Source organism: Zonotrichia leucophrys, chromosome 1 (assembly GCF_028769735.1).
Source record: "Zonotrichia leucophrys gambelii isolate GWCS_2022_RI chromosome 1, RI_Zleu_2.0, whole genome shotgun sequence".
NCBI classification, from domain to species: Eukaryota; Metazoa; Chordata; class Aves; order Passeriformes; family Passerellidae; genus Zonotrichia; species Zonotrichia leucophrys.
In genome coordinates this window covers 100,555,397-100,581,694 of record NC_088169.1, presented here as the reverse complement: position 1 = coordinate 100,581,694, position 26,298 = coordinate 100,555,397, and the positions used below count along the sequence as shown (strand labels likewise).

General features: G+C 40.9%; 2 protein-coding genes across 5 annotated transcripts in view; one reads left to right on the top strand and one right to left on the bottom strand.

Annotated features, from left to right (window-relative positions):
* The window catches only part of CMSS1 (cms1 ribosomal small subunit homolog), a 223,665-nt gene that overhangs the window by 60,920 nt on the left and 136,447 nt on the right, over window positions 1-26,298 (bottom strand). The window lies entirely within an intron of this gene.
* The window catches only part of FILIP1L (filamin A interacting protein 1 like), a 188,629-nt gene that overhangs the window by 28,496 nt on the left and 133,835 nt on the right, over window positions 1-26,298 (top strand). The window contains exons 1-2 of one of the 2 annotated variants that reach the window (XM_064725663.1): window positions 13,052-13,071; window positions 13,219-13,455. The gene's annotated coding sequence lies outside the window, so the exon portion shown is untranslated. Of the gene's footprint in view, window positions 1-13,051; window positions 13,072-13,218; window positions 13,456-26,298 lie in introns of those variants that run through there. The other variant, XM_064725653.1, reaches the window with a different exon arrangement.

Genomic DNA, 26,298 nt, shown 5'->3' with positions numbered 1-26,298 from the left:
GCTTCAGTTACCAAATGTAATGATTTCAGTATCAATGTAAAAAGAGGCTTCAAAATAACACTTTTCCAGAGGTCATGGCTCACAGATTCCAGGCAATCCATCATCAAAACCCTTCTAAAGCAGGAGCCAAATTTAACTTCAGCACCTGATAGGATGGTATTAAACAGACAGACTGGCACTAAAGGATTCTTACATAGGAGCTTACACAAAGCCCTCAAAAACATGTGTTATCATAAAACATACTTAGGCAGCTCATGTGACCTCAGCAAGCAAGCATGGGTGAGTTCACCTCATATGGCACTAAAATCAATGCTGCAGATTTACTGCTTCCTTCTCCTAAACTAATGATGAAAGCCATTCTTCTTCCATATTACCTCTTCCACTGAGCTCTTCAGGCTGTTGTGTTCTGCTAAAGACATAAAACTTCATAAAACTTGGCCATTTATTTGTACTAAAATATAGAAACTGATCCATCTTCTGCAGCTGCTAGCTTGTTCAAACCCCAATTTAGATTGTATCTGCCTCATCAGATTTCCCCTTTGGTGATACCTGAGTAATTAGTTTTATTTTCTCCACACAAGCCTGTTTTTAACATCTTTTTCCTAATTGAACTGCCACAAGTTTTTCAAATGGAGGAAAAGTCAAGCTAGAAACTTGTTTTGGGGCAAGGGAACTGCTTTTAATTTTAACTTTTAAAAATGCATTATATATATCATATATGGGTCATCCAAATGAGCAAGACTTTAAAATTCAGAGGAAAGTAACTGTGATTAACAGATGGTTTTACAAGAGCAGTGGTGAACAAAACCTAGCCACTAGGCAAATTCTAACGAGCCAAACTGACCAATGTAAAGGAAAGAGGTGATGGCATCCAGCTGCTAAATAAGCACCACTTTTAAAAAGTTTTTTTTAAAATCAATCTTTGGAATTTATTGCCAGATTTTATTTGCATATTTTCCACTGAATTTTATGATAATGTCCATCAAGAGATGAAAGCTGTCATGTTGTGTTACTGTTCCTCTTATCCAAGTATTTTGGACACTGATCACAGCATTATGAGGAATGATATCCAAAACTCTAAGTCACAGGGGCATGTAAAGGTTATTAAAGGCCTTTCTGTCCCAGGAGAGTGAAAAGGCTTCAAGGAAGCACAACTGGATGTCACTGCTTGTCAATGCTCAAAATAGTCAGTTTGGCCATATAATTTTCTTCACAGTCTATCCATACCGCTAGCTCAATCTCTTCCTGCTCCGTACAATGTCTAAAAACACAGATGGTTACCAATCTCCAAAAAATTTCAGTTTGCATGTTCCTCATCTACTTGATTTTAGGTGGCTCTCAGTAGGGGAATAAGTGGAATAGGCCTGATCTGACAGTGCTGTCAGAAGAGCTGAGGCTGCACAGCCCCAGGCTCCCAGGCGCTACCAGCAGCAAAGCTGAAAATGTGTTCTCAGCAGAGAACACACAGCCCCTCCTCAGCTGAACAGGAAGGGGTCTCCTAGTCAGAATATGTCTGTTTTATATGTATACAAGTGTTCTCATTATGCATGTGTGTGCATATTGATGCCCACATATTTATTTATTATATGTCCACACACATAAGCAACACAGATTCCTTCAGCTGCTGGGCTCCCAGAGTCTGCCCAGTAGCCACTCCTGGATCCCAGAGCTCCCAGCTGCTGGCACCTGGACAAACAAGCCCACTCCAGCTGCTGGCACAGACTGTTACACATATATCCAAATATCTCCAAAAAGTTCTCATTGACTCATCTTGATGGGTTTCAGATCTGGACTCTGGGACTGTGACTCTCCTCAGACAGTCCTGGAAAGGACTCAAGACCTTGTGTCCCTTCCTTTGTATTTTCACTTAGTTTTCTGCCTGTCATTGTGTCCCTGTGCTCCTCTGGGCCTGCTGAGGTGGCACTTTGCTGGGCTGATGGCTCCAGTGCTGGCCTGGCAGGAGTCCAGGGCAGGGTACCAGTTGGGATCCTCTGTCTGCCTTTGTCTGTGCTCACAAAATGTAGCAGATTGTCACATACTAGAGTGACCTGGCAATTGAAATGCCCTGCCCCACCTCCAGATTTCTTTTCCTTTTCAATTAATTTATTTTTGTGTAATTGGTGAACATCTGCTCTTCCTGCTGAGCATTTGGTATAATTTAGAGGAAGAATGAAAGGCATCCGTACTGGAAGCACAAACAGAGGCACTTCATTTCAGACAAAACAATCCTCACAGAGAACATGAAAATAAACTCCAAACAAAGGCAAAGGTGAATTTTCCAAATGGCAACCCCCCTCACTTTAGGAGATGCATTGAGCATTTGTGATTTTTAAAAACTACTATTTTACTATCAGGCAAAGAACTCCGTAAAGCTCATTCAGCATTCACCCTAACTGTGGGTACCTTCAGGCTGGTCCCACCCAGAGCTCCCAAGCTGGCTTTGCCACACAGGATGCTTTCAGCTGGTGCAGCACATCCCCTTGGGAGGAGAGGAGTGGTGGCCAGCACAGCACACAGGCTGCCCTGGCCCACGCAGGCAGAGCTGGGCTGGCTGACCACGGCCCTGCCAAGAGGTATTTCAGCTTTGTGACCAAGCACTGCAGGCAGCACTGCACTTGTGGGGAGTTGCTAAGTATTTCAACCAATTCTTTCCAAGCATGGGGAAAATTACTGCTGCTTATGTAATCTGTCTTTTGCCAAATGGGAATCTGGGAGCTCAGCTGAGCTGACGTTAGCATTTAAGTTAAGGAGCCAAAACATTTTTCACTCTGATGCTCTTTTGGTTTGCATCATTGACTACAGATTCTGCTAAAAAGTTACATCACAGTCCTAAATGTCAACTACAGCATTAGGATCAAGCAAGGTGCTTTGTTTGAGGTACAGTTTGGAAGGCAAATTTTGGGAATACAGGGACATCAAGTTGTACATAACAAAAGCAGCAACACCAGCATTGAAGTGGGTAACCCCCACTGCGTGGCATTTGGTTATCCCATGTGACAGTGGCTCCCAGACACACCCCAAATGTCTTCAGACAACCTTCCCACCTTGTTTCTTAAACTGGAAACTTATTTAACCTCTTAACTGTCAGCACATAATTGCATTGATTTACACTCACAGTCTGTTTGTAACTTATCCCATGAAGAAGCTGAGTTCACAGTTTTTACACCACTTAATATAAATATGTGTCATGGAAAGAAGATGTATATGCCAAGAAAAGAAAACAGAGACAATTAAGAAGGCTCTCTCTCAACCAAAACAGCATACTGATTAATTGAAAGCCTGTTTCATAATTTGTCAGGAAATGGCAGCAATGAGCATCAATTTCAAAATAATAAGCATAAAATAAATACAGAAAACCAACTGAAGGAAGTCTGTTATGGAAGTCTTTTACAGCAGTAATAAACCTCAAATCCTGGAAAACTTTAAATGGTTCAAGACCACATGCTCTTATCAGATATAAGAGCTGGCTTGTAAACTGCATATGAATTAAGAACAAAACAATAGTAATACTCTTTAGATTACATCTGTGATGAGAAATGGCTCATCCAAAAAGAGGATGCCAACCCACCTGCCACTCCTGTAACTTGAATTTGGGTCAATTCTTACTATCAGTCAAGTTTCTGCTAGCTTGAATGAGAGTTGCTCATGTTGATGCTCAGAAAACCAATGTCTCAAGTTTAGAAACTTAACTCTTGTATATGTACACAGGAAAAAAGGTCTCTTCTGTGCATCTCATGGAACCTTAAGAGAAAACAAGCTATGAGGGCAAACTGGTACAGACAGGTGTGACAGAAATCACGAGCTCCCTCTTCTGTAAATACCTTTGGTTGGCAAAGCATGTCTTTGCCCTTATATCTACTAAGGGATGACTTCAGCAAGGTTAAGGAAACAGCTGAAAGGAGCAATACTGGTTTTAACTGTTTTTAATTCAAAAGCCCCTACACACGGTCCAACATGAAGCAAATTCAACTAAACAGACAGGTGGGTGTTTTGTGTATCCCTCTTCCCTAATTAAATTTCAGATGCCTTGTGGGAAGGATATAGAAGTGGTGCCATCCTCAAACCAGCCTCTGACTGTGTCACTGCTGTAACTGAAAGGGTTGAATTTTTGTCATTCTCAAACCTGTAATAGCAGAAAATGCTTTTACAATTTGCTTAATGCATTGCTAATAAACTTGATGAACAGGTCTACCACTCTCTCATGACTCAGCATCAGTCAAGTTTGTTTTGGTAGCTATGGGCTTCTTCCCTTTCACTATTTCCTCCAAAGCTGATCTGTATTATCAGCTATTTTAAAAAACAAACAAAAAATCCCTAAAGAAAACCCCCACAAAAGCAAACAAATAAACCAAAAAGGCAAAGCCAAAGATATGTAAAGACAAAACAGGTTTGCTTTACTTGATCTAGCTAACCACAACACAGCAACATGAAAATTCTGTCTTTCTTCAATACTATACTCCAGCTGAATGCCATGCGTAGGGGTAAGAGCAGGAGAGCCTTGTGACACTTGCAGGCCCCTCAGTGCAGTTTTCTGTGTGATTAACTGCCCCATGGCAGCCAGTAAAGCTGATTCTCAGAGAGCCAACGACAGGTGTCATCAAAGTAACAGGAACGCGCAGCAGGGAAAAACCGCGGCTCAACGCCAGGGTCAGTGCCTCGGGCTTGACCCATTTCTGGTTATGCCAACACACTTCAGATTGTCACATTTACTTTAAAAACCCTACAGACTCCCTAAAATTATTTCTGTAATAGCAATAAGCTGGAGTGCAGCGAGATTTGATTCCAATCAGTGTGATGACGATCTCACTAAAAAAAGAGAAAACATGAGGAAAACAAAGGAGAGATGGTTGATCTTGGCTGTGGCTGCCACTGCTGTTGCTTTGCTACACTTTATTTTAAGTAAAGCTGCATTTTTAAACACTGACAGTAAAATTTAGTAGCTATAACTTACCATTAATCTTGGTTAGATTCTCCATCACCTGAAGTCCTTAAATCAATTTTGGGTACCTCCCCAGAAGATAAGCTGTAGCTCAGCCAACTTTATTGAGCTGTACAAAAAACTATTAGATTAGGCTCTCTGGTTTGTGTTTTTGTAAGATTGCAACCATGACATAATGTCTCTAACCTTAAGTATTCACTAGGCTATAGAATCCAAAATTCAAAGGCTGTAAGTGGGATCTGTTGACTCTAGTGCATCAAAGGTGAGCATGTAAAACATCACATGACAAACAAGAAAAAACAGTGCAGTAACTCCAACATTGGCAACTTTGGTGAAGTACGGAAAATTACTGCACACACTATTATGCTGCAAATACAGTGCTGAAAATAAAATTCACATCTTATAACAAGACAAACAACTACAGAACATATCTGTCTTACCAGTGCCATGGCAACTGTAAAATAAAACACACACACTGACCTGAAATAGTAGCAACTTCTTCCCGTTAAGAATATTGCTTATAAGGGAACAAGCAAGAGCTGACTGACCACATATCCATAAAAGCTGGGAATGTTTTCTGTTTCCAGAAAGTGTTTCAATGCCTTTACTATTTTTACCAAAATAAAAAGAAACCAAAACAACCAACCAAAAAAAAAAATTAAGAAAGAAAGAAAGAAAAAAGATAAAGTGGGTTTGTCCCTGATTTTACAGTCCCCAAGTACATGAAGCTAACAAACTGAACATATGCACACTTCAGGGACTTTCCATAATCCAAACCATCCAGTTTCCACTTGCCTCAGAATGTGCTGATAAAAACAAACTCCCTTAACCAGACCCTGATCCCACAGGCTGACCTAACCCTTACACACAAGCATCCCACTCTTTTGTCTCACCAAAGAGACAATGACCTGCTCACACAAGTAGGCTGACAAAGTAAAAAAGGAACAGCTGCATCTGCCCAGCCAGGGATTAACTGGCATTTCAGCCCTGTCTGTCCACTGAACAGCTTTCACATTACTAAGATTCACCACTTTAATGCCATTCACTCCAGTGAATTTTTAAGAAATGCTATACACAATTGGATTGGATTAACCTGTAAGAAAGGTTCTACCAGGCTGATTGGAGACTCCTTCCTAAAGAAAATCTTGCAAAGGATGTTTCACAACTGTATATCAGATATTGTCCCTTATCACTGCTGGCAGATTTCAAAAGGGAGAGAAGTCCTGAAAACAGCAAACTCCTAAAAATCTGGTAAAAATTCAGAGAAAAGAGACTATAATCAGAGCGTGTCAGGGAAAAGCCCCCAAAGGTGAACTGTGCCATTGTCAGTCTTATTTGGTGGTACAGCACCAAAACAGCCTCTGAGTGGATGTGGCAGGCAATGGCTATTGCCCAGTGTAGTATTCAATAAGGAGAACAGTGTGGAGTTGAAGTATCCAAGCAGAAGAGGATACACATCTAGTCATTATCCTATTTTCAAGCCACAAAGAGTTTGCATTTGCTTGTTTAACCATAATATATTTTTTCTATTAGCAAATGACTATGTATGTATGTTCACAAGTTCTCCACATCTGAGCAAAAATTCAAAGTAGAACTTCCTGCCTAGAATCAAGTATCAATTACCATCTTCTACAATAAATCTAACTGTAACAGAAATAATCTTACATACTGCACTGGACATTTAAATATTGTCTAGCAAGCAAAAATAAGAGCTAATACATATGCTCACATATATCCCTTCATGTCTTTACTGTAACTAACACAAAAGTCTGATTTACAAGTACTCCATAAATTTGTGAAAAGTAACATGAAAACTGTTCTGCAGCTCAGTGACCTGTTGGAACCAACTCAACACAAGTGCTGCTCACACAGTCCTTCCCAGCAACACAGGCCTGTGAGCCACCAAATGGGAAGGGAAAACAACAAAACAACAGGCATGTTTTTGCATTTAATAACCAGAAACAGTTTGGACTATGCTATAGACTTTGCTATTCTCTACCCTGTTCACTGACTTTCTAAGAGCTCCCATTTAAACACATAGAATAACTTCTCATGAACTACTTAATCCAGTTCCCCAACCTGAAAGTCCTAACAGCTGCTGCTGTTTGAAGCATCCAGAACATTACTTGGATATACTTTGTAAAAATGGCATTTGCTAGTAAAAGCAAAGCTTTTAAAGCTTAGGGGAAATAGCCTTGGGGTTTTCCCCTTCTGAGAGCTTAAAGTTTTATGAGTGAACCTAAAGGACTGCCAGACTTCTAAAGCGACAACACATTACAAAAAAATTTCCTATGTGTTTTGCAAATTTGAAGTCAGCCACATTTCACTACTGACATAAGGGTTTTTAATATCAGCTCTAATGAAATATAATTCTCCAATGACATAACTGTGAAGTACAGCATTTTCATTTCACTAGCTGGCAGAGTGGTTTTGGCCTTATTATTATTATTATTTCTTATGTAGAGCCAAAAGTGTTCTAGGCCCTGCACAGACATGCCTAAAGACAAAACCTTTTCCTTGTATCTGCTGTAAACACAGAGACTGCAGCATATTCAGCTTTACAGAACAGGTCATGCATTTTCACACGACTGCTATGGCCAAGTCACATGGTAGGACACAGAAATAACACAAAAATGTAAGAAATAGTTTGCTTTCATCTTCTCTACATTTTCACTAAATCTCTTTGGGTAGGATTGGATAGTTTCTGGTTTGGGAGAATGTCACTGTTAATTGGAAAAAAATCCTACAGTCAATGAAGAAATTCCACCCATCATCATAAAAGCCTGAGGGGCAAGGGGCACAAGCTGAGGGTCAAAATGATAGTTTTATTTTTAAATCTGGTTCTTCCTGAGGTCACAATTCCTCTGCTGCACGAGAGAGGTGTTTATTTTAGAACTGATACGTGCACAGCTCACAACAGTTTAACCATACACCAATGAAAATTAAAAAGCTCCTGTTTGCAAATGACGGAACTGAGAAGAGCTCTGCCCTCCCTAGACCCTGAACAGCCAAGAAGCAGGGATGATAAAAAAGCTACACTTATCCCATCAGGGCCTACACCCCCTGATGAATGAGATGAAATTCAAGCATGGAAGACAGGAAGTCAGAAAGAGAGACTTGTCTACTCCAAATTCCCTGAGTAGCTGGTAGGAGCATCTGACATGGCCACTTTGTTCTGAATTTGTCATGAGAACAAGCAACAACAATAACAATGCTGTACTCACCCCTTCACCTACACATCCTGTTCAGTGCATGTCTCTTCAGGTCCCCATGGTGTTACCTGGGACAGAAATTGCCTCAGTTTGGCTGGTGCCTGCATGCTGTGCTTTGGGATGGAGCAGTGACCCTGGTATCACCAAGTCCCAGGGGATTCTGACCCTCCAGGGACACCGCCACACACAGATCCAGCTCCAGCTCCAGCAAGAATTTGAAAGGGGTATCTCATGGCATAGTTCACAGTAACAAGTCTAGGCCTGACCTGCTAAAACACACACAGAAGGGATAAGCCATACTGACAGGCACAAAGGGGACATCTCTGCTGTGGTAACATCTTCTAGTGGCTGTCCTGAGTGGAAGGTGACAGGACACAGTCTCTTTGCCACAGGGCTGATGCACACTCAGCTTGAAAAAGAATAAGAATTCAGTACACTAAATTGAAAGGTGGAGAGAAAAGCCTCCAAAAACAAAGGGCAGATGGCTGGTGAGAGTTAACAATAAGGTTCATTTGTGGGGTTCATTTGCCAGCACCTTGTGGAAGATATCTTGAGATAACTCCTTGTTGGATTCATAAAACACAAATGCACTAGATCAGAAGCAATTTCTCCTTTGGACTGGACTCTAATCAGGGTATCTTGGTAGCCTTGCCCTCCTGTTGCATCTTTCTGAAATCCCAAAGCACATTTTAATGGGGGTTTGCAGACCCTGAACTGCAGCCTGAACATGGTTTGAACTCTCAGTGAACCACTGACAGCTGCACATAACTTCCATTTGGGGCTACAGTAGAAGCTGAAAAAAAAAAATCATGTTTGATTTTTCTGCTTTGGGGGGCAAGTGAGGAGAACAGTCCACATAATGCATTATGGTGCAGCTTGCAGTGGTGGTGGCTGTCTCTTTTGGTGCCTCAGCTCATTTCTGTACAGACAGCTATGCAGGATGAAGTAAGTGTTATCCTTCAGCTTCTGTAGACTGCTGACAAACATTACACTGGTCTCCAACACTGATGGAACACAGAAGACAAAACACAGAGCATGACTTCCCAAAAACGGGCAAAACTTTGATCCTCTCTGGAGGACACTCTGGGAAGAGGCAGAGGATAAATGGGGTCAGAACAGCCTTTCCCAGCTCCATGCAACCAAGCACAAATCAACAGCAACAGAGGTGTTACCTCTGAGGGGCTGTGTGAAGCTTGCAGCAAACAGCAGGGGAAAAACTGCAATGCACATCTGCTCTGCACAGCCAGGAGATCACAGGCAGGACTAACACACGTGCTGGAAGCTTGGCCTCAGAAGGGAGAGAATCAACACCATGGAAGGGTGGCAGGGTTTGTCCCAGTGTAAATGCTGGCATTTATAATGGAGAACAAAGTGTCACTGGATACCTGTTGCTGACATGGTTTGTTTTTCACAATGTCATGTAACCATGCTTTGTACTAAGATTTCATACAGTGGTAGTTCTTTCATTTAAGTAATACATTTTCTGTCTGTAGGAAATGGTCTCCTTTGACCATACCAAATAAGCTATTGTCCCACCAATCATATTGCCATGATCAGCTACCAACGTTTGTTTTAAGGCACTGCCATTTCTTAAGAGCTCTTACCTCTTCATTAAAGGACAATGAAAGTCTAAAACCAACAGAATACTCTTCCCCAAAAACAACAACCCTTTCCTCAAGCACTGAAGCAATAAATGGCATAGGAAGAAGAAAAAAATAATGAAATAGTTACAAAAACTATCTAAAGCCTCTGTCTACGAACTCATAAAATGCTTTTTTTCACACAGTTCTAGAGTCCTACTATATAAAGTTATACTAAAGCAGCGTTAAATCCTCTACATCATCCACCCACACAAACAAAGCAGCCCCCTCCTATCCCTCCACAGCTTCCAGCCTCAAATATCCTGGCGTAAAATGATCAGACAAAATAGGTGACTTATGTTTTTATTGGTTCCTCCAGACTATGACGACATTTCCTAAAACACTGAGCCAGGAAACTATTAATGTCTCTGAAAAAGTGGAAAGGGTCAGGCTATTTTAAAGGATGTGTTTGCTAAGAGGCCTTTGTTATAGATGTATAGGCCACTTAATATTTGATTAATAATAACAAAAGTGTTTCACATTCCCGTAACATTTCTAGCTTGAAGCTATATTGTGAACATATTTGTTACATTGTGTTACAAATATGTTCCTGTTTTTCTTGTATTATGAATGCATTACCCCTTTTCACCTTTCTGAGAAATAAAATAAGCAGGTTGATAAGCTTGCCTAAGATTTTGTAAAGTATTATATCCATTCCAAGATTAGAACTACCTACAGATCCATATGTGCTCCTAATCTCAGGCTTTTATTGGAGAGAGAAATGAAAATGGTCTCATCTTATCACCATTATAATAATGAAAGACCTGGAAGATTTTCTAGATTTATCTCAGCTGTGTTGGCCTGCATTTGGCAGCACAAGGCAGGTCAGGCACTTGCAGGTGGGGTCAGGGATCCCTTTAAAAAGCTCTGTGTGTGTTATATATGAGCACTAAACCAGAGATACCAGCACTCTAACAGGAGCATAGCACAATGCAGGACAGAGAGATCTCACAGAGACTCCTCAAAGCTTTCTAGTTTTCTAGCACATACTACATGTATATAGCTCTTCATCTTGGCTGCTTTGTCAGTAGGTCTGGGAAATATCAAGAGAGACTTGCACAAAAGCCTCTGAAGTAAAGCTGCTCTAAAGACATCATCACTTCTTTTGTGGCCACACAATCTCACCCACAAACCCAGTTCTGATCCTGGCTGCACAAGAGTACGTGTGAAGGTCAGCTCCCTAATGCAGCAGTGCAAAGCAGATAGCACCACGTGTTTCCCACAGGAGAGCATTGAGGCATCCTAAAAGAAGTACAAATCACTCTGTTTTTACTGAACTAAAGAACTTCACTCTTCTGTCATGTCTCAAATAATCACAGGGGGTGAGACGACAAACGCTGCAGGTAAAAATCCCACTATTTCACAGTGCCACCTCCTGGGCAAGCAAGACTGGAAAAACACCCTCATGTGTCCCTTCTCTACTGCAGCATCCAACGTTTTAGTGTCACCTCCCAAGCTCTGGCAGGCCAGGCCTTAATTCTGTTCTCAGAAGGCAGGCCATGGAAAGAAGAGCAGATTGTTTACAGCTCTCCCCATGAAACGTGAACTGCAGCAATCCCACTCCTGAGTGAGGCTGTAGCTGCATAGGCAAGCACCACACAAACCCACAGGATTAAGTTCACTCTGGGTTGCTGGCTAATCACAAATTAGCAATCAGGGCTTCCTTTCAACATCCAAACAGGAAATGGGAGTGGGGGAAGTGAAAGCTCAATAATTTCTTGCATGTTAACAAGTTACATGAGCCACTCCAATAAAAAAGCTTTGCTAAGTGAACTTAAACCTAGCACACAGCCTGTCTCAAAATGGCAAGCATTTATCTTTAAAACCAAGCTGTGCATTTTGGAAAGACAACGGATGCAGACATTTAAATCAGCAAAATTTAATTTCCAGGATAAGAGGACATCAAGCAGTGATCTGGAGGATCCTAGTTTATTGTAATCACTAGTGTTGAGACTATAACCCCCAAACCCAAGGTGGTAATTCTGGCATTCCTCTTGAAATTTAGTGAGAAAACAGGATTAGAAGGGTAACATTTTACTTATCATAGACTGTTAAGTCCATAATGGCCTCTGACAAAGGAGCAAGAAAATCAGCCCTAATGTTAGCTCAATTTCTTTCTGCTATCTTTTAGGAGTACTGTACTCTTTGGCTGTGCACACCCCATAATTTTTACTTGGCCACAAACAGTTAAGTGTCAGGAAAGCTGGGAAATAAAGTCCCTGTAAGACACTGAAAACCCTAAAATGCCTAAAGCAGCAAAGGACTTTGAGGCCTCCATGTCAAGCACAGCAAGGAACATCTCTCCATCTTTCAGTTAAGAGATCAGAGCCCCTGGCAACTGGGAAAAGCCTGGCCCATAACACACTCCTAATTTGGTACTATCTTCACAGCAGGAGGAGGAAAAACAATTTTGTGCAACTGTTGAGCAATTCTCAAGAGTTCAAGGCAGATGAAAGGCCAGTTTCTTGGTTGCCTGAAGATATTAAGACAGATCAGGGACAAAAGTTAAGACGACTTAAATGGGTGGATGTAGACTGAAGTTTTCAGGGAACAAAACTGCAAGGTAGAATTCCTTGTTTTTTATGGATGTACCCAATGAAAAAGAAAAATCTCTTGGAAGAACTCTGCAATACAGACAGAGATTATTTCAGTGGGCTGTATGAAGAACAGAACAGAAGCAAAGGGATTTGGAAAAGAAACCCTGCTGTCAATATAACCACTACACAATCGCATTATCTCCCAGAAATGCAAGCAAGAACAGACATACAGCATAGATAGTTACCATGGCCCACAATAAACTGGCTACAATAAATAAGGAGCTAAAACTGCGTGGGTGCATCCTCTGCGTTATGGAGTGTGAAAGTAACTTTTTCCCCTACTTTCAGCAGTAGAGACATGGGCACTCCTAGTTCTAAGGCAGCATTTTCCATGAAGTGCTGCCAGCCATGCGCTGCCTCAATGTACTTGTTACACTGTGCACATAGCTGGAAATGCAGACCTTGCTGTGGACTCTTACATTGTTCTGAGCAAAAAAAAAGGGGGAAAAGTCTATTGTACATGAACATCTGAATTTCTATCCTGGATCCTTCAGACTGCTTTCACAGTTGGCGTTCCCTGTTTCCAAGGTGACAGGAGGCAGAGCAGATACTTAATCAGCCTTGGTTTTAGACCATCCATTTGCAAAAACTCTCCAGAAGAGCTTTGAAAGCTGAAAAGCAAGGAGTCTGTAAGGCTGCTGGGTTTGATGTTGGAGTTCTTGTTTTGTAAGACACAAACACTGGTAGGTATTACATCTGTCACTGGCAACACCGATAACAACTTCTACAGTACTCGTATTGTGACCTAGCACTGCAACACTCCTGTATCACCTGTGTCCAAGAATTTATTTCTGCCGTTTATTTATTTATCTATTCCACTTTTTTTTTAGGATGTTTGCATGCAGGGCAGCAATGCCACTTCCTACTACGTGATAAAGACCATGAGGACTTTGCAGGACTGCCACCTGCGCCATTGGCAACATGACGGCATCTGCCAGAACATTCAGGTTTCCAGCCTGTGATGCTCCAGCAGGTTAGCTGATCTTCACTTAACTTCTGTAGTACCAAATGGTTTTCCTTCAGCCAGAGACTTCCAATTTTCCTTCTCTCTACTTCCAGTGAGAGAGGTAAGAGTTTCCAGACAAGGTTTCTTTGGTAAGGAGCACTGATGAATTCATACCTGTTTAACAGCTGTCACTCTATCAACAATCCACTGTCAAAAATGGAGGAGGAATGTGCTTGAAAATGTGAGAGACAAATTATAATCTGTGTGCTCCTTGCTCTACATTCATGTAAAATCCAAGGCTCACATGTGCCATTCACTTGGGTGTCTAAATAAGGTTTAAGCTGTGACCAGTTTATCTGGATCAGACACCAGGTAGCTGTTAAATAACATAAAGAATGATTTCATCATGAGATGCTTGTACTGGATCTCACCCAAAACCTTTATATATTACATATACTACTGTTTTGCTGCAAATGTGGTCTCAAAGCAAAGTAAGAACTTTGATGAATATATGCATGAGATCATCCAGAGGAGGAGACTGCATGTTTACAGAGGTGTGGAAACACTTGACAAAATAGATTATCTTTTTCAGTCTGTATTCCAAAAAATAGGTTTTCTTGGATGATGAACTCAGGAGTTTCCTGAGTTTTGTTCACAGAGGGCAACCTAATGGGTGGGATATCCGGCTAGGTGCTGCATGACCAAAAAAGTTAAAAATGAAAAATAATCAGCAGGACAGTGCAGAAAAGCCACAATTTGAAAATTTTCCTGAGGGTCACATGCTTCGCATCTTTCAGGTTAGTCTCTGGGAATCCCTGACTCAGATGTTGAATTCTTGTGAGGAATATGATTGATCCTTATGTGGAGTCTTCCTCCTCAAGGACATGTTTCCAAAGGTTTTCTGTTTCTTTGTGATGACTACTGGGCTCTGTGTTACACAAACAGAAGAATGACAAGGCAAGAGCAGACATGCTAACATTTCAATTTATATGGTAGCTGTAAATGCTTGTATAAGCTCAAAACAAGTGGTAGTCTTACTGAAGAGGCCTCTAGCCCTAGAAGCAGCTAATATATTTAGGTGGTGGTGGAAGGGAAGGGGCTCTTACTGCTTAAATCTTCAGCAGACTTTTAAAATTTATTTTCATAGTCTAAAGGCTTGGGAAGGTAATGATAATTTGTCATATTCTTTAGAATACCACTGTCATTGTGGTCTTGTTATTTGCATGATTTTGTTCCTCTGTACCACAAACATACAAAAATTGGAAATATTTCTGCAATTGAGAGATTGCCTACAGAGGGAAGAGGAACAGCTGTGGAGATGACTGCTATAAAGATTATCAGCCTCCATTTACACCCCTTCAAGTGCAAGTGACAACTGTAAACTGTACCTAAGACTTGAGCACATAACTCTGCCAGTTAATAGTTCACTTATGGAAAAAGAAGTCTTTTGGTTTGCTGGTGCTCTCCCACACTCAATCTTTCTGTGCACATTCTCATTCCCAGCTGCACACAGATTTACAAAATAAGAGATGCTAGAAACTTGCTCTCCAGTCTGCAGGGATGGCTGAAGCTTACTTAACTTCTGGTAAATTAATGGAGAACATCTACCTTACTTATTTGGTACAAGCAGGTGTAATGCAGAATTCCCTTCTGCCAAAAGAAACTACTTGAGGAACAAACTAGGAGTCTTTCTCAGCAAACTTTCTGACTTTTAATTTAGATGTTATGAGGGGGAAAGCCACCAGTGAAATGGAGAAGCAAACAGATAAAAATCTCTGGAATGTCCTCTCTGCTCAGAGCTCAGGAAAACTCAATTATGCAGGGAGACCTGGTGTGAGCCCCAACGTTCCCCCAAGACACAAGGGACTCCTTGAGGGTGTGAGAGCTGCAGTCCCAACCAAAAACTTTCTTTTGTCTCTATGAATCTGGCAGACCTGACAATGAACTTCTCAACCTCTGGGCAGGGAGAGCACGTGTTGGGTCACGCACTCGTGTCACTCTGGATCACGGGTGCTGCCTGTGGCTGCAGGACTGCGTGACAACAAGAAAGGTGTTCTGGCATGGCTGGAGCAGCCTTGCTCAAAGGCCTCCTGTCAGTAGCAGGCATGAGTGACTGGCAGAGATCTGCCTTAACTAAGACAACTCCATTTTTCACCTCATCCCACAGGACAGGTGTGGCTGGTTGGGAAATCAAGGCTCACACCCTGCCTCCATACAGGGAGGAGGAAACCCAGCTGCCTCTGTTGCAAACTGGGCACGGTGCAGGTTAAGCTCTGGGGTAACGTGAGGTCAAAGCCTGGTGTGATGATGGTCTGATGCTCACTGCAGGCACTGTGCCAGGAATGGTCAGTGAGTCACACAGCTCTCAGGAAGGTGCCTGGGCCACGTGAAATAGAGACTCAAGAAACACCACTTGCTTTTAGCTGAAGATCAGACAGTGAGGACGTACTGCAAAGTCACACAGCTGCTGTGGAAGCAAAGGCTATGCCAGGCAGCAGGTTTTCTAGGAGACAGCCAGCCAAGGAGGCTGCATCTGACCCGTGGTCTGTTTAAGAAATACAGCCTCGCTGTCTTTGCTGTTTTATCTCATTCTGATCATGGGTTAAGCAAGGCACTCAGTCTATTGTTCTTGCCACGTGATAAGTAACTAGCTACATGTAAACAAAGCAATTAAGCTCCATAAGGAACTGTTTGCCCTTCAAAGCCCAACTAAACATTGCCTTTTGTTTTGGGAATCCAAATATGGTAAATTACTGACAGTTAACTATGACCATGGGGTTGTTTCCTGCACAGAAAGTGCTCCTGGAACATGCACATACTGGAAAATCACCTTTCCTTCTCTTTACCCTGACATTAACCACCTAAAGACACTGCTGTGCTCACTGCTAGCAGTCTTTTGCTGAGTATCACCTTAGCATAACTAATTTATGATAATTTTAATAACAATTTATGGTAAGAATACAGAGAGAAGCTTCTTAGGCTGGTACAGCTTGTTGTAAACCCCTGCTCTTCAGCTGTAAAACCACCGGGCTCCATCAGCATCCCTCCAGGGGAACAACTCTCAGTTGTTAACTCCTTAATATATTTGGTAGTCAGACAATTCAGTAGGGAGCAGCACAGCACAGAAATACACACCAACTCATTCTTTTCTTGTTAGCTGTACTCCTGTTGCACCTAAAATTCCTAATCAACATCAGACTGTCAACTTGCTGAACAGAACAGCAAGAAGAAAGAATCCCATCCCAAATGTCTTAAAGACCAGAAGACTGGATACCTTAAACCCAAACACACACATCCAAATCAAAAAACCTCAACTCTCCCACTGCTACAATGTGTACATGTTCAGCTTTGTAGGCTGAACTTACACATTCATAGAATACAGTAATGTAGCATAGACAAGGTAAAAAAAGAACCACCAAAATAAAACTAGAAAAGAAACATTACTAAATCCATTTGGGAGTATTAAAAGCAAAAGTAAAAATGCATTCTGGCATAGCACCCATTATAACGCTCACTTTCATATTTCAAATGTGCAGTTTGCTCCTTTGCAAAGATTTAACAAGTATCTCCAGTTACACACCTGCACTGCAGCTCTCTGCTGTGTCTGTCACTGTGGGACAGAAGCACCTGAGCTGAAGCAGGCACAGGACTGAGGGAGGAAAACCAGGAGCTGGCTGGAAAAGGACATAGTGGGGTGTATGCTGAGCCCTGTGTCAGAGAGGTCCCAACACACCAAGGGGAAGGACACAGCCTGGAAGGTGATGGCAGCTTTCTGTTCACAAAGTTCCTACTGGAAATCTGAGAGTTAAAACCACAGCCATGGTGGATCTTCTTATACCCATTAGTCATGCTCTCCCAACAAACTCTGCTATGTGGTGTCTCTGCTTACACTGCCTCAGAAACATCCCAACCTCCTGATGAAGTTACTAGATAAATTGTGAGTTTTGAAATACAGATAGACAAAGGTTAAGAAAACAAACTGTCTTACTATTTACTGCGGTGCTGCAACACGCACGTCTCCACCTCTGATGAAGGGTGAAAAAACATCATTTTGTGCAACAGAATGGCAAGGACAACTGTTGGGAGGCTGAAGTGGCCTGTTATGGTGGTGTTATCCAACTGACATATAGCTGTGGGAGAACGGGACACAGGCTGTGCAGGTGCTCCTTCCAGTATATTAACAGAAGCAGCACAACTTACATAAAGAAAAAAAAAAAAAGGGTACCAAAATACCTTAATTTAACTAACTTTTTAAACTCTGAGTACCAAAATGGGAGGCAGGACCAGGATGAAAGCCTTAAATTTCTTCCTGAGATTCACCCACCCTTATCAATACTACTGGCCATAAGATTTTCACAACTTACCTTCTCTATTCCTTGCAAATACTTACAGGCACACCTTCAAAACTACTCATATACAATGGAGGCTCTCTGAGCATCCCATGTAGGAGGCAACAGTGCCAGGAACACAGAGAAAAACATTCAACTGTTTCTAAGTCCAAAGTCCACACCAACTTTTGTCCCTCAGGTTTCTGCTTTTTGACTACTGAAGGGAATCCTTCATTCAGCAGACAATAAAGACCTAAAGCTGCTTCTTGAGATATACCTCAGGGTGGGATAAGTTGGGAAGAAGAGATGCAGGCCTAGGGTGGAGCTTCTTTGGAGGCACATAGGGACCTAGAGAGTTTGAGACCTATCCTATGGAAAGATCAAGTTAACCCAGAAGAGGCAGAAAGCTGTGAAGGGCTGGACTCCAAAGCCAGGGGTGAGGGGAGCTAGACCTGGGACAGACTGTAGGACAGTTGTTGGTTTCTAGTCTCAGTGAAACTGGTATCTAGGGAAGGATCCAATTCTTCTTACAGCCCAACACAGACAAGATATGAGGTCTGCAGCTTTCTTATAAAAGTGTAATTGCAGTATAGGAATTCTGATTGTGAAGGACTTGAAATTGGAAAGAAAAAGGAAAGCTGCTTCTAGATCCATGCAGTGACTAGGTATGCCAAAGCTCAGGCTTTCATCAAAAGGGCACAACTACTTTCAGCAGGTGCTACTTGTCCTTTGGACAGTTCAGCATCCATCTTTTCCAATAGAACATTTCAGAGGAAAATACTGGAGGAGTGCAGGTCAAGATGCACTCTTTAAAATCTACAGAGTAGTACAAGCATTATGCTTATCCTTATTCCTTACTTAAACATGGCGTTTCTCCGCCTCCTCTAACCTTTGCACCTTATTTTATTCTGAGCTCCATTAACTTGGCTCTTTCTGTTCTGCCTTCATTCTCTCTGGTTTTCTTCCTCTTCACTAAAACAGCCTTTCCTTCTTGCCTTCCCTCCTTTTGTTGTGCTATTTCTGCACAACAAAAACCATAACATTCATCTGATTTCACATGTATAGCACAGTTGCTTTTACTTCTGTATTCCCCACATTTTTCCTTCCATTAATACTGCCCACAAGCCCTCTGGAACAAGGCCTTTTCAAATTTGAACTGTGTTTAGCAAAGCAGCTCTCAGAAGATCTTGACTGGCCCCTCAGTGTGCCCTGGACAATGGCACTTAACAACGCTGGCTGTTGAATTTCTTACATAGCTATTACCCTAGTCCACCGTAGGATTTGACATTTAGGCCAACACATTAATACTGTGTCATCCCCCAATACACTACATGAGGCAATTTTCTTAAACGTCACTTTGCCAACAACTTTTAAGGTAGTTGAAGAACTCTACCTCAGAACCCAGGCAACAAAAACCCTGCTGTACCAGGGAAAACTTCCATGGTACAGAGCAAAAGGCCTCTACCTTCCCTCCCTAAGGAACATAAGGACAGTGCCTACCCTTCCCTGCAGGTCAGAGGGCTTGGGAAGCACTTGCATTCCATGGTGTGGAGCATGGCAGTAACACCTAGAAAGATCATTCAAACAAGGTATGGGCATCCCACTTCTCATGGCACCATCCTCAAAATATACAACTGCTACCAAACATTACACTATAAATTTCCCACTGACCCCAAAACGCTCTTGACAAATATCTAAAAGAAAAAGAATAAAAATATTTATATCTTTAAACATGCTGACTGGGTAAACAAGATTGTTGCTGGGCTTCTGTCATGTCCTGTTTCCCCATGTGCAGGCTGAAGCAGACATAAATGTTTATAGCAGACACTGGTGGCCCATGGGCTGCCCTTCCCACCCCTCTGCCTGGCAGGAGCAGAGCAAGGCCTAAACATGAGGATGGGTGCCTGCTGATGCTCAGAAGGTGATGACCCTTGAGCACTGTGCAGATGCTGACCTTCTCAGCCAGCTGAAATAAATAATTTCCACACTGTGTGAACACCATGCATGGCTACAGGTACAACTGTCAACTTTTCTTCAGGTCCTGAGTGCCTGAGGGACCCTGTTTGTAGCTACTGAATAATGCCTTTCTACATCCCCCAAAAGTTATGACACTTCATAATTTTTTGTGGGGTCAAGTGACTCTCAAATAATTATCTAAAATTTAAATGAAAAATAAAATCATGACCAAAAATGGTCCTCTCCAGCTGTCACTGCAAGCATTTCAAAGTCCATCTGTCCATTCCATTGCCATCAGTCACCTTCCCCTTTATAATGCCTGTGTGCTAGAATTCATTGTGTCATTAATGCGACAAACCTAATCATCCATTACATTAATACTTATTACATTATGTTGCTTTTGGCCAAAACTATCATCATACATAGAGGCATGTGCCTTTTATAACTCAACATCTTTGGAACATATTAGTTTTTCAGTGTACTTTTTATACTGAAGCTTTATGACAAAAGATGTCTAAGCCTACATATATCCCACCTACCTGTAATAACAGTCTTCAAAACTCTTCAAGATGACAACAGAAAATCTGTAACCTGTAAAGAGCTTGCAACATTTCAATCCCATGCAGAAAGTAACTTCTGTGCTTTAATGCTGGTAAGCAAACACAGGAAATAAACCTCCAAATAAAGGTACCTGAGACACTTTTTCAGTTAGCACCTTAAAGAACACAATGTTTTAATGTAAGGAGAATTCAAATAGTTAAAGATAATTTTATGACAGAACTTGAGTTCAGGAGCTTAATTTCAGATAAGCACCTGAATTCCTGACTTATCCTAGACTGAAGGTCTGACACATCCAGTCAGGTCTGATTTCCAAAGACATCTTTGAATTTCCAGCCCAAGTATATACTGATGCATGACTCTGGAGTAAAGAGGGAAGATCCTTTTCAAAGCTTCTAACATCTGAAATGCTTCTGAAATATGGATTTGCTACTCTAGTCAGAGCACTTCAGATACATTTATTCTGCAAATTTCTTCCTATAAACCACACCATTAATAGGAGACAACTTGTAATCTATTTAACCCTCAGTAAGAGAACCAACAATAAAAATCAGTCAAGTGGTACTGTCTACCCAGTTTTTCTGGTTAATTCTTGTGGTTTTGTCATTACTGTGTTTTCTCCCCTTGCTCAGTGCCTGAAAGAACAAACACACAGAGTGTTTGCCTACTTAGCCATGCAAACACAGCAATAGCAGAGAATATGCTTGGAAATTGTCTGGATATTATAGAGAGAAAAAATGCATTCTTTTTCTCTTGAATAGTCACAGTCATTACTTGTAAGAGAAATACGCAAAAAAACATTAAAGTGGATGTATGAACTCTTACTTGATGATATGCTGTAGTCCATTTCATCTGAGGAAGTGCTGTTACAGGGAATACTAGTGAGAGCATTTTGATATGGGCCACAGAACTGGCTAACACCAGTTTCACTGCTCAGTGTAGCATATTTTTCCTATTATGTAATGCTTATTGGAGGTATTATAATGATACATAGCTGAAAGCCATCAGTAAAAGCTTTCACAAGGGACCACGCAGAGAAAACTGATACAATGATAAAGAGACAGCACTTGATTGTTTTTCCTTATATCCTTTTGTACCTTTTGGTGGCTGTTAAATCAGTGTGTTCTGATCAGATCTCTTAACCTCACCTGCCACCTTTATGATACCATTTGTCAGACCAAATTTAGAAAACAGCTGCCGGGAGAAGGCTGTTGTCTCATCACTTGTGCAAGGCCACTAAATAAGGAGGCAGCAGGAGGGAGGTCTCTGTCAGGTCACTTCACATCATTACAAGCTGTACAAGCTCCATCTTTTCCACGATTATTTCTTTCAGCACATGCAGATGCCAAAATGGTTAGAAAACACACTAACTAGCTGGGGCAATTAGGGGGGAACCTCTCAAAGTATGAAACCATATTAGGTGGCCTTTTATTGACTATGCCTAATTTAAAGTTTATATGTCATCAGGGCCAACTTGCAGAAATCCTCATGAATGCAGCGCAATCAAGCTTTTATTAAAACTAGACAGACATTTTCACCAGCAAAGACAGGATTTCATTAGGAACCTTTCTCTGGTTACTCTGTTGAACTTTCTACATTTACAGAACCCTGTCAAAATTAACTCTTAAAGATTTAAGACTGAATTAACTGATACTTTCCAGGGTGCTATTTATCACCAAGAAAAAGTACACTAATTGGCATAGTTTAGAGTATTCAGATCTTATGTCTTTTCTTTTGGGAAACTTCAACTGTGCTGGTGAGAAGCAGATGAAAAAGAACTGCTTTCAGTCTCAACCTCAGATATTAAACAACCATTTAATTATAAAAAAGGAATAAAGTGCAAAGCAAATGAAAGTTCAGAAAGTAAACAGTTTAATGTCTCAAAATCCTTCTGTCACCAATAGACCACAAAGGTCTAAGAATCCACACCAAGTGGAATTTAATACAACAAACAGAGTGAAATCATTATTAAAAATTCATGTGAAATTAAATGACTGAGCACTACTTCAAAGCAGCTGGCTATACAGTTACTCCACCAGTTTATTCATAATCCCATTTCTTGATCAAATAGTCTAAATTCAATACAATATAATTATGAAATGCTGAATTGTATGCAGAAGTCTGCCTGTAAGTTCTTTAAAACACCACAGTGAAAGGATGCATATCCTAACCTCACTGGGTAAAATATAATTTTGCATCCCCCTATGATTCCAGGATGAAATCACCACAATTGGTCTAGAAATGCAGTGTTTTAAAATTGAGTACCTCCTATTTTGGGAAAAAAATACTTGCATCTTACAAAGGGAGAGTGAAAGGCATCTCAAGTATGTTTATCCTTAAAAACAAGATTGTAACCTAACGAAGAAAAAAAATCTCCCAGCTTAAAGCAAAGAAAACATTCAGTTACGAGTCCCAGTCCATTTTGTCATCTGATCTCTCTTGACAGTGCAGATGCAGACAGAGTGTACAAGGTGTAGGATGAAATAATGCCACTCTGTCCCATACAGTGGAAAAGGGATAAGACCTAGAACTATTTGCTGATAACAAGCCCATTAACTCATCGGTTCCAGATGATTCCTCCCCTTCAGTTGCTTCTTTGGTGCCTTCTGGGCAACTAGGAAGGCAAGTTCCTTCAAGCAGAGATCGCAGTGAGGTCATGCCAAACATCAAAGGCACCAACAAAGATGACACACAAACAAATATGTGAAGGACATAAAAGAAGGCAAGTCTGGAGCAGCTGTCAGAATAAAGGAAGCAAGACTGAGGCTGGGCAGACAATAGGATATCAAAGCAAGAAATGCTGGCAGATTAGCATCAAGCTGAGCAGTGAAAGCAAAAAAGGAAAATTGGTTATTGCTCTCCCCTGGAACAGAAAAGCAGTCAAGCTGAGAGGAAGAACTTGGTGAAAGAACACAACTGTCACTATAACATTAGCCTTGCCAAACCTTAAAGTCCTCTAAAACAGGCAAAATCAATGTCTAAGACAACAAATGAACAGGAAGCACACTCTATTTATCTGACAGCCAATACTGAGAAAGCATGCAGGATGAAATGACAGAATTTTGTCCTCATATGAATGCAATTGGAGAAGCTGGAAAGGAGGAAAAAGCTGAAGATGGTTCCAAGCACAAGAGAAGAGAATGCAGAGCTCCTATTGCATGTGGGCAAGTGACACAGCTCCAAAGACATGTCTAGACACACTGAGGGTCAGGTATGGGAGCAGCCCAGCTGTGACTACAGAACATAAAGCAGTTTATTAGCTCATATACCAACCTTGGTAGTAATCGATCTGGTGAGAGTGACTCTCTCAAAGTAGCAAAAATGTGGTGTAGGAGTATGGGGAACTTAATGCTGTGGGGGATAAGTGAGACCCTCCATTCCTATGTGAGTTGTTTGGAAACAGCTTCCAGTTGGGAAGAATTTGGAAACTACATCTCCTGGATTCAGTCCTTGGAGTTTGATAACAGCAGTTTTGGCTGCAAAGGATTCTGGAGTTGCTGAAAACAAGGAAAACAGCAACCCTGAGCTACAAAATCATTCACTGATTTTCTAATTTGTCAGTCAGAAACAAATTAGAACTCAGGCCTCCAACCCAAAATCCTTATAATAGCTACTGCAACCCCTATTTTTAGTAGGGTAAAATTTATATCCACACAACAATAAGACAGGATTGTGATTTGAAGTCAAATTAGTACCATAATGAATTCTGGATCAAAGAACTTGAGTCCTAAAGTCATCTCTTCTGTCTGTTCTCTCAGTTCTCCAAGCAGCTACATGATGCCCAACAGTGTGGGTTTGGGTGCATGAAAAGCCACTCACTGGAGCTTGCCCAGCTTCAACTCAAGCACAAGACCAAATTTTTTCGTAACAGAAACTACTTCAACAAATTCAGGATGGACATTAACTCCAACAAAGCCATGAAATAGCCATATTTATATGAAGGCCCTGATTAATGTCTTACCATGTCCAAGTGCTTTAATAAAGTCAGGAATTGAGTATGTGGACCTTCACATTTGGGTAAGTGATGACTGTGTACAAAATGGAGTTCGCATCCCATCTGCCCTACAAACTAAAACAATATGCTCAGCCAGTACTGATTTTTGCTCTGCTTGTAGTCTATGTAAATCCAATCTATCTCAAGACTGAGAAGAGATCAAATCCAGCTGAAGATATTTAAGAGGAAAGAGTATTAGATATAGACAGGAGAACTAAAGATCCTCACACAATAGAGATACAACCTGTGCCATGGAAGCCTGGAGAGAATTGAACAGTCAGGCTGCCTAAGGCTTTTGGGCATGAGCAACATTTAAATGAACACTTCACCCCACTCTAAGCTATTACATAGCTTGGACATCCTCAGAGCTATTGGAAGACAAAACTGATGGAAGGATGAACAGAGCTGGTAGAAGGCTGAACCATGACCTCAATTTCACCCTCAACTCCTGTCCAACCCATGCACCTTAACAAAAAGGCAAACCCCTATATTAGAAGCACAAGCAATTCTTCAAGAGATGCTCAGACCACGGTCTGAGATACATCTGTTCTGTGAGGAAGAAAGGGAGGGAATGAAATAATCAGCCTTAGGGCATACTCCAGTATTTCCTCCATGACTTTTGTACATTAAGTCTTGAAACTTTCTATTGTCTCAGGACTCCAGGCAGTTTCCAACATTTAAAAAGCAAAAAACCCAAAAACCAGCAATTCATGATGAGAATTATTTGGGTTCATAGGTGTTTGTGTTTTAACATATAATTAAAATGTTGAACTGAAGTGAATTAAAAAAACATTCTGTGAATATTGTGATGCATAGGCAAATATGAAATATATTGGTGAGCCTTCTTTCCCAATGTAAAAGCTTGGTCTGCATAGGAATTCACTCTCCAAACCTGAGTATTTTAGAAATCTATTCAATTATGTAAGTTAGACATTCTATTATTTTCTTTTATGGGGTCTAAAAGAGTATTAGTCAACTTTTGTGCTGTTCTACCTTGTGACAACTCCACACTGTGGAATGTTATAAATGAGGCAACTGAGGTCAGGAGCAGTCCTTGCAGTTTAACTCTGCAGTCATTTAGACTGGAAGAATATTTATTTTCTGCTCCTACACAGGCATTCATAGAAGCTTTTAGAGGGATCAAAATGTCCCATTAGCATTCCCCTGAGGTACTACAGTACAATTCAAGGCTAAAGTAATTAGAATTTGGTGTCAAGAAGTAGAGTTTTTGTGATTTTAATTGTTTCCTAATTAGAGAAGAGACTATAGGGCATGTGTGGCTTATAAAGTTACATAACAAAAATAGCATTAATTTTAACAATTTTCTAAATGCAGAGGTAAACAATTAGCCAAAATACTGCCTCAAATATTATCATGTCCAATTAAAAAAAATCTTTTAAAAGCACTTAAATGCAGTTATAGTAGGAAAGCCATAAAATCCTATTTTAGTGATGTTACAAGTTCTAATCTTGAACCAGGTACATGAAGCATCAGTCCTAGAATGTCTTTACTCTGTGGGTTTATATAAAAAAGAGATGAGACCAAATCTGCACCTAAATTCAACAAAATAATATTTTTAGAGAAATACAAGGGCTGAATTAAGGGAAGACTATGTGGACAGGTCAACTGCTTTTGTCACAATATATTACTTAAATCATCAAATTCAGCTTTTCAGAATCCTGCCCACCAAATACATCATTCTCTTTGTCCCTCCCAGTTTCTGCCAAACACTGATGTATGAGAGGAGGATAGGGTGAGATAGAGATCCTTGAGACAGGCAGTTCCAATCACATGCCATTCATTCTGTTTTCTACAACTGCATTATAAACTTCAACCTTTAAAATTTTATTTAATATATCACTATTATTTGGTGTCTATATTTAGATATGCACATACATAAAACATGCATTATTAGTAAATATTATGTCCTCACATACATTTTCCCAGCTTGTCTCAAAATCTCCCAGCATACATTTCCTCATTTGTTCTGTGCTTCCATGTCCAGTTTCACTGAGCTGTGTATTGTAAGCTAGAAATTTTCTTTCTCTTGTGCTCAAGGATTTCTGTGTTTCTCCCCTGTGTTCCTGCACCTTTACCAATTTTTCCTTAGAAATAAAAAAAATCACAA